Genomic DNA, 20,169 nt, shown 5'->3' with positions numbered 1-20,169 from the left:
TTGCAGATGTAAGGAAGTAAAGAATCTTGAGATTGGGAGGTTATCCTGGATTATGTTCTTGGGCTCAGTCATCACAGGGTCCTCAGAAGAGGAAAGCAGGAGGGTGGGAGTGATAGAGAGATGAAGGAATGAAGGGAGCAGAGGTTAGGGAGGTTAAGGAGATGCTACACTTGTGGGTTTGGAGATGGAGGAGGGAGCTCCAAGGCAAGGACTGCAGGCAGAGTCTAGGAACTTTACAAGTCAGGAACACAGACCAGAAACTAATAAAAGAGGAACACAGGCCTGCAGATGTATTTTAGATTTTTGCTCTCCAGAACCACAAGAGAATAGATTTGTATTGCTTAAGGACTATGACTCTGGTAAATTGTTACACATTCAATAGCAAATGAATCTTCTCCATTATCCCAGTAGATTACATGGCCAGGGCCCTATCTCTTCTGGCTGCCCCCTAAGGGTCCACGCAGTCTTTAGGTGCCAGTTGAGGGTCGTCAGTGCTTGTCACTATATTCAGGAAGAGACTTGTCTGATTCCATTTAAGGGCGTCTTCCAGCTGTAGCAGGCCTCAGCCAACAGGACCCCCAAGACCAAGAGAATCAGGCCAGCCAGGCTCAGCCGGACTTGATTCTCTGCAGAAGGATGCCAAGCAGTAGGCTCTGAGAGAAGAGGATAGAAGGTTACAGAGGGGGCACCAAGGCCGTTCCACTAACGTACTCCACGATGTCTAGTCTACTGGCTTTGGCATGTAGGCAGACCAGCCCACCCCCACAGGATAAGCAATTACTTACCTTTATTTCCTCCTGTCATTGTGGGTGTGGTGGTGATCCCACCAGGGAATTCTGGGGTCAAGAAAGACAGGCGTGGGGAGACGGTGCCTCCAGCCTGCTCCACTGGAGCCCTGCCTGCTCTTTCCTTGCTATTGCCCTCTGATTAAACCATGGACTCAGCAAACAGGAATGGTCTCCTGGACACTCTGTGGGCAGGTGAAGTTTTTGTCTACTTCAAGCCTTTTACACCTGCTATTCCCTGTGCCTGTGTTTTCCTTCTGCAAAGATTAGCAGTTACTCACCAGGTGAAGGTCTGGGCTTCGTGGGATCAGAATTTTCAGGAGATTCTGCAAATGGGGATGAAATCAGAGTGGTTTTCTTTTTCACTTCTACTTGATTTTTTTTTAGTTTTCCATATAAACTCAGTTACTCACCAGGCGAAGATCTGGGGTTTGTGGGATCAGGATCCACAGGAACTTCTGCAAATGGGGCTGAAATGGGAGTTTTCTTTCTCTCTGCTCAGGCTCGCTTCTATCCAGACTCCCCGTGACTACCCTGCCCTTCCTGGCCCTTGGGAATGTGGTAGGAGGGCTGCATTGTGGGTGAGGGGAGTGAGTTCCTCAGAGCTTCCTGTCTAAGCAGATGGTGGTGACACCACCTTCCCACCACACTGTCTCCTTTTCCCAATCAGTGCTCCACCTGGACAGTGTCGGTCTCCAGGAGGGCACAGGATGGTGGTTGGGTTGTGACTTCCTCACCTCTGACCTGAAGCTGCAATGGGTCACTGGGGTGAGACCACACATAGGGGTAATTGCGGAGGGCACCGTAGCATCTGTATGTCCTGGCCTGTGTGGAGGAGACGTGATTCAAGAGGAAGACGGCATGACGTCCACCACCCTTGGGAGTGGAGCTTTGGTTCTGGATGGCGTGAACTTCATCTTCTTCAATAAGAATAAATGCGTCAAACTTGAGTGTTGAGAAACACTGTAACTTCACATTCTTCCCTGAAGCCACCACAGTGCCAGTCATGCTTGAGAGGGAAGGTTTGTCATAAGCTCCTGGGAAAGAAGGAAGTTTGGTGACAAAGAGAGGGCCACACACATGCATTGTCTCCTTTTGTTCCTGGGAGCAGAGAAGACTGATTTCTATCCCCTCCTTGTCCAGCCCTGAGGAATCTGTCTCTGCATAATAACTGATTTCTTCCTAAGATAGAGGCTTTGCTCTGCTGTGCTTTTGTATCAGCAAGCCTGGTTCTTCCCTCTGCAAATGGTTCAGTCCTGGCTCTGCTGCCTCTGTTTCCCACTCACCAGTTATCACCAGCTGCAGGGGCTCACTGAATTGGGACCAGCTGCCTCCACTCTGATAGGAACAGTGGTAAAGCCCAGACCTGTCTGGTGTCATCTCTGCAATAGTCAAATGGTTGATCCTCCCACGCAGCAGTTGGTTCTCTCTCTCCAAGGGCTCACGGTTTCCCACTTTAGATATGACGTATGCTTCAGCCTCTGCAGGCCCTTGGCACAGGATCAGCACAGGATTACTATGCAGAACCATGGGTCCAGGCAGAGCTGTGATATGAGGCTGGGGGAGATTTCCTAGAAGAAAGATAATTTGCAATGGACTTTCTGGTGTGCCTGTTTCTGACACCATCCCTCCACTTCATCACCTCTTACAGCTCCCAGTGAAAATGCTGAGTCTCCTCTTCCCAGCTGTCAAGAGAGGTGATATCTGTTCTAAACCAGGAGTAAAAACTTGTGTGTATTAATAGGAATACTCACCGTTCTGTGCCTGAGCGCTCTGGCCTAGGGACAACCCTGGAAGGAAACAGTGGGTGAGACACCTCAGCCTTCTAGGACCACTGGACCTGCCCCCCTGCAGCCTTTTATTTGCAGCCAGGCCCTTATCTCCCAGACTCACCAAGACAGAGCAGGGTGGGAAGAACCAGGGACATGGTCCTGCTTCCAAGCTGCCTACTGGCCCCAGTGATGTGCTCTTCTGAGGAATAGACTTCTCAGGTATGTGACACAGACCTCCAGCAATTGTGGGATGGCCCTGCTCTCACCCCTAGAGTGAAGACAATCCACATCCTCTTTCCTCCTCCTGGGTGGGGCTTGCAGAAGTGTTCACATCATGAAGATCTTAGTCATCCGAACTTCAAACTACAGTCAGTCCACACTGATCCCCATTTTCTGTCTCCAGTGCTCCACGAGCATTTTAAATTTTCTATATAAAGTGAGTGATTAAGAGAGGTCACCAGCAAAGGACAGGACAGAAATAAGCCCCGTCTGAGTTCTGCTCTGAAATACCACGTGAGCTCACGGCTCTCGCTTCTTAACCCTGAGATTCCATCGCTTTATGTACAAAATTGGACAATGATAATGAGTTTCTGAAAAGCGTTATTCACAGCGTGTGCACATTGTTCAGAACAGGGATTGCTAGAGAGACAATAGCATGATTATTAGCTCTTCCTCTTCCTCTGTGGATAGTGTCCACATACTGTTGTCACCTGTTCTGTCCAAAGGTGTAAATGATGAACATAAACAAGGTATTTCGTGGGTGTTGTCACACCTTTGTTTTTAAGCTATCACTCTGGCTGAACCTTACTGAGTAGCTGTGCCATCCACCCTTCTGGATCAACATGCAAGTTAGATTTAAAATCTTTCCCTCATTCCACCTACATGACGCAATCTTCTCTATAAATCTGAAGTAATTTAATAGTATCCTTTACTGAATTTTCATTTGAAGAAGATTACATGGCAGAAGGCTACATATAATCTTCACCAGAACGGTGGTAGTTTGGATTATTGCTCTAAATTATTATTATTATTATATATTTTTCCGATTTTTATTGAGGCCATAATGGTTTAAAACATGGTGTAATTTCAGGTCTACATTATTACTTATCAGTTTCTGTTTAGACTGCATGATGCTCACCACCAGTAGTCTCATTTTTATCCGTCACCATATATATGTGCCCCTTTACCCCTTTCGCCCACCCACCAGTCCACTTCCCCCACGGTAAGCACTAATCTGTTCTCTTTATCCATGTGTGTGTTTGTTTTCCACATAGGAGTGAAATTAGGCAGTATTTGTCTTTCTCTGTCTGATTCATTTTACCTAACATCATAACCTCGAGACCATCTATGTTGTTGCAAATGGGACGATTATCTTTTTTTTGTGGCTGGGTGGTATCCCATTGTAGATATATACCACATCTTCTTTATCCATTCGTCGTTCGATGGGCACTGGGTTGCTTCCACGTCTTGGCTATTGTGAATAATGCTGTGATGGTCATAGCGGGGTATAAATCTCTTTGAATTGTTGATTTGTAGTTCTTTGGAGAAGTAGCCAGTAGTGGGATAGCTGGATCATATGTTATTTGTATTTTTAATTTTTTGAGAAATCTCCATACTGCTTTCCCTAGTGGCTGCACCAGTTTGCATTCTCACCAGCAGTGTATGAGGGTTCCATTTTCTCCACATCCTCTGAAACATGTTATTTTTTGCCTAGGTAATTATAGCTGTTCTAATAGGTGTAAGGTGATATCTCATTGTAGTTTTGATTTGCATTTCCCTAACAATTAGTGATGTAGAACAGCTTTTCATGTACCTGTTGGCCATCTGTATATCTTCTTTGGAAAAATGTGTGTTCAGATCCTCTGTCCAGTTTTTGATCGAGTTGTTCATTTTGCTTGTTGAGTAGTAAGAGTTCTTTATAGTTTTTGGAAATTAACCCCTTGTCAGTTATATGATTTGGAAACATTTTCTCCCAGTTGGCAGGTCTTTCCATTTTGCTCATGGATTCCCTTGTTTTGCAGAAGTTTTTAGTCTGATGTAGTTCCATTTATTAATTTTTTCTTTTGTTTCCCTTGCCTAACTAGACATGGTATTTGAAAAGATGCTGCTAAGACTGATATCAAAGAGTGTACTGCCTATATTTTCTTCTACGAGTTTTATGGTTTCATGGCTTACATTCAAGTCTTTAATCCATTTTCAGTTAATTTTTGTGTATGGTGCAAGATAATGGTCTACTTTCATTGTTTTTCATGTGGCTGTCCAGTTTTCCCAACACCATTTATTGAACAGACTTCTCTTTCTCCATTGTATGTTCTTGGCTCCTTTTTCCAAGACTAACTGTCCATTGATGTGTGGTTTATTTCTGGGCTCTCAATTCTGTTCCATTGATCTGTGCATCTGTGTTTGTGTCTGTATCATGCTGTTTTGGTTAATATAGCTTTGTAGTACATTTTGAAGTCAGGGATTGTGATGCCTCCAGCTTTGTTCTCCTTCTCAGGATTGCTTGGCTATTCAGGGTCTTTTCTTGTTCCATATAAATTTTAGCAATCTTTGTTCTATTTCCATGAAGAATGTCATTGGAATTCTAATTGGGATTGTGTTGAATCTGTAGATTGCTTTAGGTAGTATGGACATTTTAACTCTGTTTATTGTTCCAATCCATGAACATGGAATATCTTTCCACTTCTTTATATCTTCTTCTATTTCTTTCAATAATGTCTTATAGTTTTCAGTGTACAAGTGTTTCACCTCTCTGGTTAAATTCATTCCTTAATATTTTATTCTTTTTTTGCGATTGTAAATGGGTTTGTATTCTTGACTTTTCTTTCTGCTAGTTCGTTATTAGTGTATAGAAATGCAACCTATTTTTGTAGGTTGATTTTTTACCTTGAAACTTTGCTGTAGTTGTTGATTATTTTTAATAGTTTTCTGTTGGATTCTTTAGGGTTTTATTTATATAGAATCCTGTCATCTGCAAACAGCGAGAGTTTCATTTCTTCCTCTCCAATTTTGATTCCCTTTATTTCTTTTTCTTGCCTAAAGGCTCTGTCCTAAACCTCCAGTATTATGTTGAATAGGAGTGGCGAGAGTGGGTACCCTCGTCTTGTTACTGTTCTCAGAGGTATGGCTTTCGTTTTTTCATTAGTATGATTTTGGTTGTGGGTTTGTCATATATGGACTTTATCATGTTGAGGTACTTTCCTTCTACACCCATTTTATTGAGAGTTTTTGTTATAAACGGATGTTGGATCTTGTCAAATGCTTTCTCTGCATCTATTGAGATTAGCATGTGATTTTTACTCTTCGTTTTGTTAATGTGATGTATCTTGATTAATTTATCTTGATTATCTTATGTATCTTGATTAATTGATTAATGTGATGTTATTGATTAATTTGTGGATGTTGAACCATCCCTGCTTTCCTGGTATAAATCCCACTTAATCATGGTGTATGATATTTTTAATGTATTACTGTTTTCAGTTTGCCAATATTTTATTGAGGATTTTTGCATCTATGTTCATCAGTGATATTGGTCTGTAATTTTCCTTCTTTGTGCTGTCCTTGCCTGGTTTTGGTGTCAGGGTGATGTTGGTCTCACAGAATGAGTTAGGAAGTTTTCCATCCTCTTCAATTTTTGGAATAGTTTGAGAAGGATAGGTATTAAATATTCTTTTAATGTTTGGTAGAATTCTCCAGAGAAGCCATCTGGTCCTGGGCTTTTGTTTTTTGGGAGGTTTTTGATTCCTGTTTTGATCTCTTTACTTGTGATTGATCTATTCAGATTCTCTACTTCTTCTTGATTCGGTTTTGGGAGGTTGTATGAGTCTAAGAATTTATCCATTTCTTCTAGGTTATCCAATTTGTTGGCATATAGTTTTTCATAGTATTTTTTTTATAATCCTTTCTGTTTCTGTGGTATGCATTGTAATTTCTCCTCTCATTTTTGATTTTTTTTCAGCCTTCTCTCTTTTTCTTAGAAAGTCTGATTGAGGGTTTGTCAATTTTGTTTATCTTCTCAAGGAACCAGTTCTAAGTTTCATTGATCCTTTCCCCTGATTTTTTAGTTTCTATTTCATTTATATCTGCTGTATTTTTTATTATTTCCCTCCTTCTGCTGACTTTGGGCTCTGTTAGTTTTTCTTTCTGTCATTTTGTTGGGAGTAGTTTAAGATTACTTATTTGAGATTTTTCTTGTTTTTTTTTTTGAGGTAGGCCAGTATTGCTATAAAATTCCATCTTAGTACCACTTTTGCTGCATCCCATAAGTTTTGATATGTTGTGTTTTCATTTGTCTCCAGGTATTTTTTGATTTCCCCTTTGATTTATTCATTGATCTAATGGTTTTTCTGTATCATGTTCTGTTGTCTCCATCTATTTGTCATTTTCCCAGCTTTTTTCTTGTAGGTGTTTTCTAGTTTCATTGCATTGTGGTCAGAAAAGATGCTTACTGTGATTTCAATATTCTTCAATTTATTGAGGCTTGCTTTGTTTCCCAGCATATGTTCTATCTTTGAGAATGTTCCCGGTGCACTTGACAGAAGGTGTATTCTTTTGTTTTTGGATGGAATGATTTTGATATATCTATTAAGTCCATCTTGTTTAGAGGCCCCTTAATTAAATGTTAATTAAATGTTTCATTTCTGTCTGGATGATCTATCCTTTGATGTAAGTGGTGTGTTGAGGTCCCCAAGTATTATTGTGTTGCTGTCAATTTCTCCCTTTTGGTCTGTTAATAGTTGTTTTATATACTTTGGTTCTCCTGTGTTAGGTGTCTATGTGTTAGTAAGTGTTATGTCTTCTTGGTGGAATGTCACTTTTATCACTATGTAATGCCCATCTTTGTCTCTCATTATCTTTTCTTGTCTTGAAGTCTGCTTTGTCTGATATAAGTATGGCTACACCTGCTCTGTTTTGCTTGCCATTTGTCTGGACTATCATCTTCCCTCCCTTCACTCTGAGCCTGTGTTTGCCTTTCAGCTGAGATGTGTTTCCTGGTGGTAGCATAGTAAATTGGGTCTTGTTTTTTAATCCATCCAGCCACTCTGTCTTTTGATCGGTGAATTCAATCCATTTATGCTTAGAGTGATTATTGATATGTGAGGGCTTACTGTTGTCATTTTATCTTTCATTTTCTGAATGCTTTACATTTCCATTGTTTCTTTTTCCTTCTATTTCTGTCTGCCATTTCAGTTGGTAATTTTCTGTGATGTTTTTCTCTGTTTTCTCTTTATTACTACTTTGTGACTTTGCTCTGATTTTTTGTTTTGTGGTTACCATGAGGTTCATATAAAAGACCTCATCAATGTGATAGTCCCTTTTCTGATAGCCTCTTATCATCATTAGCTTAAGTAGGTTCCAACTCTGTCCTCTTCCCCTTGTATGGTTTTGTTGTCGCCAATTATTTTTTTTGTGTTGTGAGTTTGTGACCAAACTGAAGTGGTTATATGTATTTTTGATGCCTTCTTTTCCTTTAGCCTTTGTGTTATAATTATGTGTATACTAACCTGTTCTGATACAGAGCTACAATTTTCTGATTCTTTCTGTCTATTTATCTCTTTGCTCAAAGCTTAGCAAACTTTTGTTTTTTGTTTCGGGTAGGAGGTCTCCTTTCAACATTTCTTGTAGGCAGGTCTAGTGGCGATGAACTCCCTCAGCTTTTGTGTGTCTGGGAAAGCCTTTATTTCTCCTTCATCTCTGAAAGATAATTTTACTGGATAGAGTATTCTTGGCTGATAGTTTTTGCCTTTCAGTGTTTTGAATGTATCATTGCACTCTCTCCTAGCCTATAAGTTTTCTGCTGGGAAATCCACTGAAAGACTGATGGGGGTTCCTTTGTTGTTTATTTTCTTCTCTCTTGCTGCCCTTAATATTTTTCTTTGTTATTGACTTTTGACAGTTTTAATATTATATGCCTTTTAGAGGTCTTTTTGCAGTGAGGTAATTAGGAGTTCTATTGGTTTCATGTACTTGCATGTCCAGTTCTTTTCCCAGGTTTGGGAAGTTCTCAGCTATTATTTCTTTGAATAAGCCTTCTGCTCCTTTCTGCTTCTCTTCTCTTCCTGGGATACTTATAATCCTCATGTTACTTTTCCTCATTGATTCAGATATTTCTCATAGAATTTCTTCATTTTCTAAAAATCTTAGTTCTTTCTCCTCCTCCACCTGAATCACATCTATGTTTGTGTATTTGAACTTACTGATTCTCTCCTCCACGTGGTCTACTCTATTTTTTACGCTTTTGACATTATTTTTCATGTCATTAATTGTGTTCTTCATCTCCAGAATTTCTGTGTTTTTTTTTTAGAGTTTCAGTCTCTTTGTTGAAGTACTCCTTGTGTTCATTACTTTTATTCCTGAGCTCTTTGAACTGTCAGTCTGAGTTTTCTTGTAACTCGTTGAGTTCCTTTATGACAGGTATTTTTAATTCTCTGTCAGTTAGATTGTAATCTTCTGTGACTTCAAGTTTAGTGTCCAGAGAGTTGTCATTCTCCTTCTGTTCTGCCATGTTACAGTAGATGTTCATGGTGTTTGATGAATTGATCCTCTGCTGCCACATTTGTGGTAGTAACCACCTTTCTTATTTGGACACAGATTTGGTTACTTTTGTTCTCGGCTGTGTCTGGTAGTATTTGAGAGCCTGCACTTTCCACAGTCCACTGCCTCTGCCAGAGGTGTTGTCAGTGCCCTCCTTGTGTCCCGTTTGACTCTGAGGTTGCTGGTGCCTTGCTGCTTATGATGTCACTGCAGTCTCAGGTGTCGCCACTGGTGTTAGGGGCTGCAAACACTTCTACTGCTTCTAGAGTTACCTGGATCTCGTGTCCGCTATTGGCTTTCTGTCAGCTCTCCATGGGCTTATGTTTTGCTGCTGCTCCTGGGTTGTCTGGAGGTGTTGGTTGCACCACTGCCAGGGGTGCTGGGTTCACAGATGTCTGTTCCTGTTGGGAGCCAAGGAACCTGGAGACTGGTATGTAGCCCTTGCTGGTTGTAGAGCTGATGTCAGGGGTGACACCACTGGTGGCTGGGTCGCCATTTCCACTGTGGTTCCTGAAGCCTCTGGTTTCAGGCTTCAGATGTACAGATGAATGGATCTCTTATGCTTCCTGTTGTGCTATGTAGGGAATATTCTGTTGATCATTGGATATCCAGTTGGTTGTAACTTAGAGAGGAGCAGCAGAGGGAACAACTCACTCCACTATGATGCTGACATCACCTGAGATAAACATGTATTTCCGTCATTACACCTATATGATGGAGTGTTCTCCACAAATGTGAAATAATTGAATTCTAACCCTTACTGTGTTTTCATTTTATGATGCTTACATGGGGGAAGGTTACATATAATCTTCACAAAAACAGTAGTAGATTCGATTATTGCTCCAAATTATTTAGTCAGCTCTTACTTCATCAGATTCTAAGGACTTAGTAGCCACAGGAAGAATCATATATAGTTCTACAAATTCAGAAACATTTCCTACTTCTGCTAGAAGTTCCATTTGTTTGTCATGTATCACTAGCATCTTCATGGCCTGTCTAATTATGCTCAGTCAAATCAGATCCCCGTGTTTGTATCCTTTGGTCACACCCTGAGACTAAAGAAACATGGTTTAGAGGTGGTAATTTGAGATGTCTGTGGCTGAGGAGAAGGGGTTTCCCCAGGACTGAGAAGATAATTTAAGGTTCCAACTCAGAGGAAGGGGCAGACGTGTCAAAAGTGTTTAGACAGGGCTTTCCTTTCTCTGACACTAAGGGAAAATATTCACTTTTATCTATCTGTCTCTGCCTCTCTCATTACCTATCTTTTCTATCTATCTATCTATAATCTATCTATCTATCTGTCTGTCTATCTATCATCAATATATCTATCTCCATCTACTAGAGAATCAAAAGTGCATCCTTGAGCACATCAGTCACTATTTTCTAGGAGAACCATTTCCAGGCACATTTATTAACGTTTCTTTGATCTCAAGCTATTCAGATTATACTTTTTGAAGGACAGTCCATAAGATTGAATGATTGAGTCTAAAACCTGCTGTCTCATGTTATACAGCTCCAGGACTAAGAATGATTTTTACATGGTTTAATGATTGAAAAATTCAAAAGAAAATCAATGTTTTGTGACACATGAAAATGATTTGAATTCACAATTTAGTGTTTGTAAACAAAGTTTTATTGGAACACAGCCATGCCCACGTGGTTATGTGTCACCTACAGTAGATTTTCTGGCTCCATTTAAGGGCGTCTTCCAGCTGTAGCAGGCCTCAGCCAATAGGACCCCCAGGACCAAGAGAATCAGGCCAGCCAGGCTCATCTGGACTTGATTCTATGCAGAAGCATGCCAAGCATCAGGCTCTGAGAGAAAAAGAATAGAAGGCCACAGAAGAGGTACGAAGGCCCATTCCGCGAATATACCCTGAAACTCAAGCCCATTAGTCCAGTTTACTGGTCTAGCATGTAAGCAACCCAGCCCACCCCCACAGTATAAGCAATTACTTACCATGATTTCCTCCTGTCATTATGGGTGTGGTGGTGATCCCATGAGGGAATTCTGGGGTCAAGAAAGACAGGATTGGGGAACAGGGTGCCTCCCGTCTGCCCCACTGGAGCCCTGCCTGCTCTTTCCTTGCTATGTGTCTGTGATTAAACCACATACCCAGCAAACAGGGACTAGCCTCTTTGACATTCCATTGGCAAGTGAAGCTTCTCTCTACCTCATGCCTTTTGTACATGCTATGCCCTCTGCTTTCCTTGCTTCTTCTAAAGATTAGCAGTTACTCACCAGGTGAATGTCTGGGGTTCGTGGGATCAGGATCCACAGGAGCTTCTGCAAATGGGGATGAATTGGGAGTGGTTTTCCTTCTCTCTGCTCAGGCTCATTTCTACCCACATTCCCAATGACTACCCTGCCCTTCCCCAGCCCCCTGGCAGGTGGTAGGAGGGCTGCATTGTGGGTGAGGGCAGTGAGTTCCTCAGAGCTTCCTGTCTAAGCAGAGGGTGGTGACACTGCCTTCCCACCCCACTGTCTCCTTTTTCCAATCACTGCTCCACCTGGACAGTGTCGGGTCTCTTGGAGGGGACAGGCTTGTGGTTGGGTTGTGACTTCCTCACCTCTGACTTGAAGCGGCAGTGGGTCACTCGGGTTAGACCACACATAGGGGTAATTGCGGAGGGCACCATAGCATCTGTATGTCCTGGCCTGTGTGGAGGAGACGTGATTCAATAGGAAGACGGCATGACGTCCACCACTCTTGGGAGTGGAGCTTTGGTCCTGGATGGCGTGAACTTCATCTTCTTCAATAGGAATAAATGCGTCAAACTTGAGTGTTGAGAAACACTGTAACTTCACATTCTTCCCTGAAGCCACCACAGTGCCAGTCATGCTTGAGAGGGAGGGTTTGTCATAAGCTCCTGGGAAAGAAGGAAGTTTGGTGACAAAGAGCAGGGCCACACACATGCATTGTCCCTTTTTGTTCCCCAGGAGCAGACAGGGCTCTTGTTTCTATCCCCTCCTTGTCCTGCCCTGAGGAATCTGTCTCTGCATCACCCTCGATTCCTTCCTAAGGATAGGGGTTTTGTCCTCTGTGCCTTTGTAACTGCAAAGTCTGGTTCTTCCCTCTGTAAAGGGGTCAGTCCTGGCTCTGCTGCCTCTGTGTACACTCACCGGACAACACCAGCTGCAGGGGTTGCTGAACTTGGCCCAGCTGTGTCCATTCTGATAGGAGCAGTGGTACAGCCCTGCCTGGTCTGGTGTCATCTCTGCAATACGCAAAATATTGGTAGTGTTAGACAGCAGTTGTTTCTCTGTGTCTGAGGGCTCAGAGCTTCCCACTCTAGATATCACCTATGCTTCAGCTTCTGCAGGCCCTGGGCACAGGATGGTCACTGGTTCCTTGGACAGAACCATGGGTTCAGGCAGAGCTGTTATAAGAGGTCAGGGAAGATTTTCTAGAAGAAAGGGAATGGATAATGGAATTACAGGTGTGTTTGTTTTTCACACCATCCTTCCACATCATCCTCTCTTACAGCCGCTGGTCGGAATGCCGAGTCCTCTCCTCCCAGTTGCCAAGAGAGCTCATATCTGGCCTCATCCAGGAGCAGGGACTTGGGAGTATTAAGAGGAATACTCACTGTTCTGTGCCTGAGTGCTCTGGCCTAGATACAACCATGGAAGGAAACAGCGGGTGAGACAGCTCAGACTTTAGTACCACCAGACCTGTCCCCTGTAGTGTTGTATTTATAGCCAGGCCCTTCTCTCCCAGACTCAGCAAGACAGAGCAGGCTGGGAAGAGCCAGCGACATGGTCCTGCATCCAAGTTATCCTGCTGGCCCCAGTGATGTGCTCTTATGAGGAACAGACTTCTCTGAAAGTGACACAGACCTCCAAGAAGTGTGGGATGGCCTTGCTCTCACCTCTAGAGTGAAGACATCCACATCCTCTTTCCTCCACCTGGGTGGGGCTTGCAGAAGTGCCTGACATCATGAAGACGTAATCATCTGAACTTCAAACTGCAATCAGTCCAGGCTAATCCCTACTTTCCATCCACTGTTTCACATGAGAACTTTAAACATTCTATATAAAGTGAGTGGTAAGAGAAATCAGAGGCAAAGAGCAGGACAGTAATAATTCCCTGCCTGAGAGCTGCTCTGAAATACCAAGTGAGCTCATGGTTCTTGCCTCTTACTGCTGAGATTCTGTCTCTTTCTGTACAGCAGGGGGCAATGATAGTGAGTTTCTGGAAAGCTGTACTCACAGTGTGTGCACGTTGTCTATAACAGGGGTTACTAAAGAGACAATAGCATGATTATTAGTTCTTCTTCTTCCTCTGTCAATAGTCCCCACATGTTGGCAACTCTTCTCTCCAAGGGTATAAATGATGAACCTGAAGAAGTTACTTTCATGGATGTTGTCACACCTTTGTTCTTAAACTATCACACTGGCTGAGGTTACTGAGTAGCTGTGCCATCCAGTCTTCTGGATCAACACGCAATTTTCATTTAAAATCCTCCCCTCATTCCACTTAGATGAGGCTCTCTCCTCCACAAATCTGAAATAATTTAATCCTAACCCTTACTTCGTTTTCATTTTATGAAGATTACGTGGCAGAAGAGTACATATGTATAACCTTCACAAAAATGGTGGTAGGTTGAGTCATTGCTCTTATCATTATTATTACATATTTTTCAATTATTTTATTGAGGTCATAATGGTTTATAACATCATGTAATTTCAGCTGTACATTATTATTTATCAGTTTCAGTATAGACTGCATCGTGCTCACCACTCATGGTCTAGTTTTTATCCATCACCATACATACGTCCCCTTTACCCCTTTTGCTCATCCCATCTCCCACTTCCCCTCTAGTAACCACTAATCTGTTCTCTTTATCCAAGTGTTTGCTTACTTCCACATATGAGTGAAATCATGCAGTGTTTGTCTTTGTCTGGCTTACTTCGATTAACATCATACCCTGAAGATCCATCCATGTTGTTGCAAGTGGGGCGATTTTGTCTTCTTTGTGGCTGAGTAGTATTCTATTGTTTATTTATTCCATGTCTTCTTTATCCATTCATCAGTTGACGGGCACTGGGTTACTTCCACGTCTTGGCTATAGTGAATAATGCTGCAATGAACATAGGGGTGCATAAGTCACTTTGAATTGTTGATTTCAAATTCTTTGGATAAATACCCAGTAGGGGCTCTATCCAGTGGATAGCCAGATCATATGGTATTTCTATTTTTAATTTTTTGAGAACTCTCCACACTGTTTTCCATAGAGGCTGCACCAGTTTGCATTCCCACCAGCAGTGTAATAAGGTTCCCTGTTCTCCACCTCCTCTCAAACAGTTGTTATGTTTTGTCTTGATAATTATAGCCATTCTAACAGGTATATGGTGATATCTCATTGTAATTTTGATTTACATATAACTAATAATTAGTGAAGTTGAATATCTTTTCATGTGCCTCTTGGCCGTCAGTATATCTTCTTTGGAAAAATGTCTGTTCATAGCCTCTGCCCATTTTATGATTGGGTTTTTTGTTTTTTGTTGTTGAGTTGTATGAGTTCTTTATATATTTTGGAAATTAAGCCCTTATTGGATACATGATTTGCAAGTATTTTCTCCCTGTAGGTTGGTTGTCTTTTCATTTTGTTCATGGTTTCTTTTGACTTGTAGAAGCTTTTTAGTCTGAGGTAGTCCCATTTGTTTACTTTTTCTTTTGGTACCCTTGCCTGAGTAGACACAGTATTCAAAAAGATGCTGCTAAGACCTATATTGCCTATATTTCCTTCTAGGTGTTTTATGTTTTCAGGTCTTACTTTCACGTTTTTAATCCATTTTGAGTTAATTTTTATATATGGTATAAGATAATGATCTACTTTCATTCTTTTGCTTGTGGTTGTCTAGTTTTCCCAACATCATTTACTGAAGAGACTTTCTATTCTCCATTGCATGTTCTTGGTTCTTTTTTCAAAGATTAGCTATCTGTAGATGTGTGGTTTTATTTCTGGGCTCTCAATTGTGTTCCATTGATCTGTGTGTCTGTTTATCTGCCAGTACCATGCTATTTTGATTACTATAGCTTTGCATTTTATTTTGAAATAAGGAGGGTGATACCTCCAGTTTTGTTCTTGCTTTGGCTATTGGAAGTCTTTTGTTGTTCCATACGAATTTTAGGATTCCTTGTTCTATTTCCCGGAAAAAGGTTGTTGGGATTCTGATTGGTATTGCATTGAATCTGTGGTTTGCTTTAGGGAGTATGGACATTTTACACGTGTTTATTCTTCCAATCCAGGAGCACAGAATATCTTTTCATTTCTTTATGTCTTCGTTGATTTCTTTCAATATTGTCTTATAGTTTTCAGTGTACAGTCTTTCACCTCCTTGGTTAAATTTTTTCCTAGTTATTTTATTCTTTTTCATTGACATTGTGAAGGGGATTGTATTCTTGATTTGTCTTTCTGATAGTTCATTGTTAGTGTTCAGAAATGTGAACGATGTTTGTATGTTGATTTTGTACCCTGCAACTTCACTGAATTCATTAACTTTTTTTTTTACAAAGTAAAATTTTGTATTATATGTCTACATTACAGCACTATCATAATGGAAACTAAAGTGTCCACCAACAGGGGGCTTTGTAAGTAATTAATCAGAAGGGTATTATACAACTATTAAAAAAGAAGAGGTAGTAATATGAAAAAAGCAGATACCAAATGTCATGTGGCAGTTTATTTTTTATTTTTATTTTTTTTTCATGTGGCAATTTAAAAACGTGTCAATATGGAAAAGAATTGATCTAAAATGGAAACAAAAATTGGGCTGGTTGAGGATGGAATTTTGGGAGATGGTTTCTAGCTTAAAAAAATCATTTTAATATATTTGGCATGTAACTTTGAATTCATTTATTTTTTAAAATAGTTTTTTGGTGGATTCATTAGGGTTTTCTATATATGGGATCATGTCATCCACAAATAGTGACAATTTTACTTCTTTCTTTCCATTCGGATCCCTTCTATTTCTTTTTCTTGCCCTATCTAGTCGTTCTATCTAGCACTTCCAGTACTATGTTGAATAAGAGTGGCTAGAGTGGGGACCCTTGTCTTGTTCTTGTTCTTAGAGGGATAGCTTTCAGTTTGTCTCCATTGAGTATGGTGTTGGCTGTGGGTTTGTCATATACGGCCTTTATTTTGTTGAGGTAATTTCCTGCAATGCCCATTTTGTTTAGTATTTTTTTTGTCATAAATGGATGTTGGATCTTGTCAAATGCTTTTGCTGGATCTATTGAGATGATTATGTATGTGATTGTTATTCTTCATTTTATCAATGTGATGTATCAAATTGATTGATTTGTGGATGTTGAACCATCCCTGAATCCCTGAATAAATCTCACTTGGTTGTGGTGTATGACCTTTTAATGTACTGTTGTCAATTTGCTAATATTTTGTTAAGGATTTTTGCATCTGTGTTCATCAGCGATATTGGCCTGTAATTTTCCATTTTGTGTTGTCCTTGTCTGGTTTTGGTATCAGGGTATTGTTGGCCTTGTAAAATGTGTTAGAAAGTGTCCCACCCTTTTCAAGTTTTCAGAATAGTTGGAGAAGGATAGGTGTTAAATCTTCTTTGAATGTTTGGAAGAATTCACCAGAGAAGCTGTCTGGTCTGGACTTTGGTTTTTGGAAGGTTTTGGATTACTGTTTCAATCTCTTTTCTAGGGATTGGTCTATTCAGATTGTCTATTTCTTCTTAATTCAGTTTTAGGAGGTTGTATGATTCTAAGAATTTATTCATTTCTTTTAGGTTATCCAGTTTGTCAGCGTACAGCTTTTCATACTATTCTTTTGTAATCCCTTGTATTTCTGTGTTGTCTGTTGTAATTTCTCTTCTCTCAGTTTTGATTTTATTTATTTGAGTCTTCTCTCTTTTTTCCTTAGTAAGTCTGGTTAACAGTTTGTCAAATTTGTTTATCTTCTTAAAGGACCAACTCTTTTTTTCATTGATCCTTTCTATCATTTTTTTAAGTCTCTATTTCATTTATTTCTTTTCTGATTTGTATTATTTGCTTCCTTCCTCGGACTTTTGGTTTTGTCTGTTCTTCTTTTTCTAGTCTTTTATGTATAGGATAAGCTTGCTTATTCGAGATTTTTCTTGTTTCTTGAGGTAGGCCTGTATTGCTGTAACTTTCTCTCTTAGTACTGCTTTTGCTGCATTCCATAAGATTTGTCATGTTGTGTTTTCCTTTTTCATTTGTCTGTAGGTATTTTTTGATTTCTCTTTTTATTTCTTTATTGATAGAACAGTTGTTCAGTATCATGTTGCTTAGTCTCCACATATTTGTGACTTCCCAGCTTTTTTCTTATATTTGATTTCTAGTCTCATAGTACTGCAGTTGGAAGAGATGCTTGATATTATTTGCATTTTCTTAAATTTATGGAGGCTTGCTTTGTTTCTCAACATATGGTCTATCTTTGAGAATGTTCCATGTGCACTTGAGAAGAATACATATTCTGCCGTTTTTGGCTGGAATGTTCTATATATATCTATTAAGTCCAATCATCTGGTCTAGTGTTTCATTTAAGGCCACTGTATCCTTGTTGACTTTCTGTCCGGATGATGTATCTATTGGTGTAAGTAGGGTGTTGAGGTCCCCTACTATTATTATGTTGCTGTTAATGTCTCCCTTAGGGTCTGCTAATATTGCTTTATATACTTTGGTGCTCCTGTGTTAGGTCTATATATATTCATAAGTGCTATGTTTTCTCAGTGGAATGTTCCTTTTATCATTATATACTGCCCATGTTTGTCTCTCTTTATCTTTTTTATCTCGAAGTCTGCTTTGTGTGATATAAGTATGGCAAGACCTGTTTTCTGTTGTTTGCCATTTGCTTGGAATATTATCATCCCTCCCTTCATTCTGAGCCTATGTTTGTCTTTAGAGCTGAGATGTGTTTCCTGAAGGCAGCATATTGTTGGGTCTTGTTTTTATTATCAGTTCAGGCAATCTGTGTCTTTTGATAGGTGAATTCAACCCATTTATACTTAGACTGATTATTGATGTATGAAGGTTTAATACTGCCATCTTATCTTTTGTTTTCTGGTTATTCTATATTTCCATTACTTCTTTTCTCTTGTATTTCTGTCTGCCATTCCAGTTTTGTGGTTTTTTGTGGTCGTTTTCTCTTTATTTATGATTTGTGACTCTGCTCTGATTTTTATTGTGTGGTTACCATGAGGTTCATGTAAAAGATCTCATAGATGAGATAGTCCTTTTTCTGATAGCCTCTTGTCTCCATTGGCCTATGCAGATTCCATCCTTTTCCTCTTCCCTCTCTATGTTTTTGTTGTCACAATTTATTTTTTCTTGTGTTATGAGTTTGTGACAAAACTGAGTGGTTATTGTTATTTTTGATGCTTTCTTTCCCTTTATCTTTTATGTTGTAATTAAGTGTTTGCTAACCTATTCTGATACACAGCTGCAATTTTCTGATTCTGTCTGTCTAATTATCACATGGCTCAAGCTTTGTAAATTTTTTCCTTTTGGTTTCAGGTAGGAGGGCTCCCTTCCTCATTTCTTAAGGCACGTCTAGTGGCAATGAACTCCCTCAACTTTTCTTTATCTGGGAAAGCTTTTATTTCTCTGTTATATCCAAAGGATAATTTCACTGGGTAGAGTATTCTTGGCTCATAGGTTTTTTATATTGTGAAATTTTTGTTATACATTATTGTTTATCAGTCACCATATAAGTGCATCCCTCCCCCTCTTGTGCCCACCTCCACCCCCCTAACCCCTAGTAAACACCAAACAGTTCTATCTGTCCCTGTGTTAGTTTATCTTCCACATATAAGTGAAATCATGCACTGTTTGTCTTTGTCTTTCTGCTTATTTCACTTAACGTAATACCCTCCAGGTCCATCCATGTTGTTGCAAATCGGACGATTTTGTCTTTTTTTATGGCTGAGTAGTATTCCATGGTATATATATACCACATCTTCTTTATCCATTCATCAGTTGAGTGACACTTGGGTTGCTTCCATGTCTTGGCTATAGTGACTAATGCTGCAATGAACATAGGGGTGTGTAAGCCTCTTTGGATTGTTGGCTTCAGGTTCATTGGGTAGATGCCCAGTAGTGGGCTAGCTGGATCATAAGATGTCTCTTTTTTTTTATGTAATTTTTTGTTTATTGCAGTAACATTGGTTTATAATATTGTATAAATTTCCGGTGTACATCATTATACTTCTATTTCTGCATAGATTACATCATGTTCACCACCCAAATACTAATTACAACCCATCACCCACACATGTGCCGAATTATCCCTTTCGCCCTCCTCCCTCCCTCCTTCCCCTCTGGTAACCACCAATCCAATCTCTGTCTCTATGTGTTTGTTGTTGTCATTATCTACTACTTAATGAGAGAGATCATACGGTATTTGACCTTCTCCTCCGACTTATTTCACTTTGCATAATACCCTCAATGTCCATCTATGTTGTCAAAAATGGCTGGATTTCATCGTTTCTTATGGCTGAGTAGTATTCCATTGTGTATATACACCACATCTTTATCCATTCATCCCTTGATGGGCACTTAGGTTGCTTCCAAGTCCTGGCTATTGTGAATAACGCTGCAATGAACACAGGGGTGCATGTATCTTTAGGCATTGGTGTTTTCAAGTTCTTTGGATAAATACCCAGCAATGGAATAGCTGGATCATATGGTAGTTCTATCTTTAATTTTTTGAGGAATCTCCATACCGCCTTCCATAGTGGTTGCACAGTTTGCACTCCCACCACCAGTGTATGAGAGTTCCCTTCTCTCCACAACCTCTCCAACATATGTTGTTTTCTGTCTTGTTAATTATAGCCATTCCGATGGGCATGAGGTGATATCTCATTGTAGTTTTCATTTGCATTTCCCTGATAGTTAACGATGTTGGACAACTTTTCATGTGCCTGTTGGCCCATCTGTATATCTTCGTTGGAGAAATGTCTGTTCAGGACTTTTGCCCACTTTTTAATTGAATTGTTAGTTTTTTTGTTGTTGAGATGCATGAGTTCTTTATATATTTTGGAGATTAACCCCTTATCAGATGTATGGTTTGCAAATATCTTCTCCCAA

The 20,169-nt window shown here is 40.1% G+C and overlaps 1 protein-coding gene and 1 pseudogene across 1 annotated transcript in view; both read right to left on the bottom strand.

Moving 5' to 3' along the window:
- Window positions 1–20,169, bottom strand: part of LOC131397423 (leukocyte immunoglobulin-like receptor subfamily B member 4) — a 78,455-nt gene that overhangs the window by 37,484 nt on the left and 20,802 nt on the right. The gene's annotated exons all lie outside the window — the stretch shown is intronic.
- LOC131397421 (leukocyte immunoglobulin-like receptor subfamily A member 2) lies at window positions 265–12,853 on the bottom strand (annotated as a pseudogene).

This window comes from Diceros bicornis, chromosome 34, assembly GCF_020826845.1.
Source record: "Diceros bicornis minor isolate mBicDic1 chromosome 34, mDicBic1.mat.cur, whole genome shotgun sequence".
In the NCBI taxonomy this organism is placed as follows: Eukaryota; Metazoa; Chordata; class Mammalia; order Perissodactyla; family Rhinocerotidae; genus Diceros; species Diceros bicornis.
The sequence above is the reverse complement of the archived record's forward strand: the minus strand, read 5'-3'. Positions and strand labels throughout refer to the sequence as shown.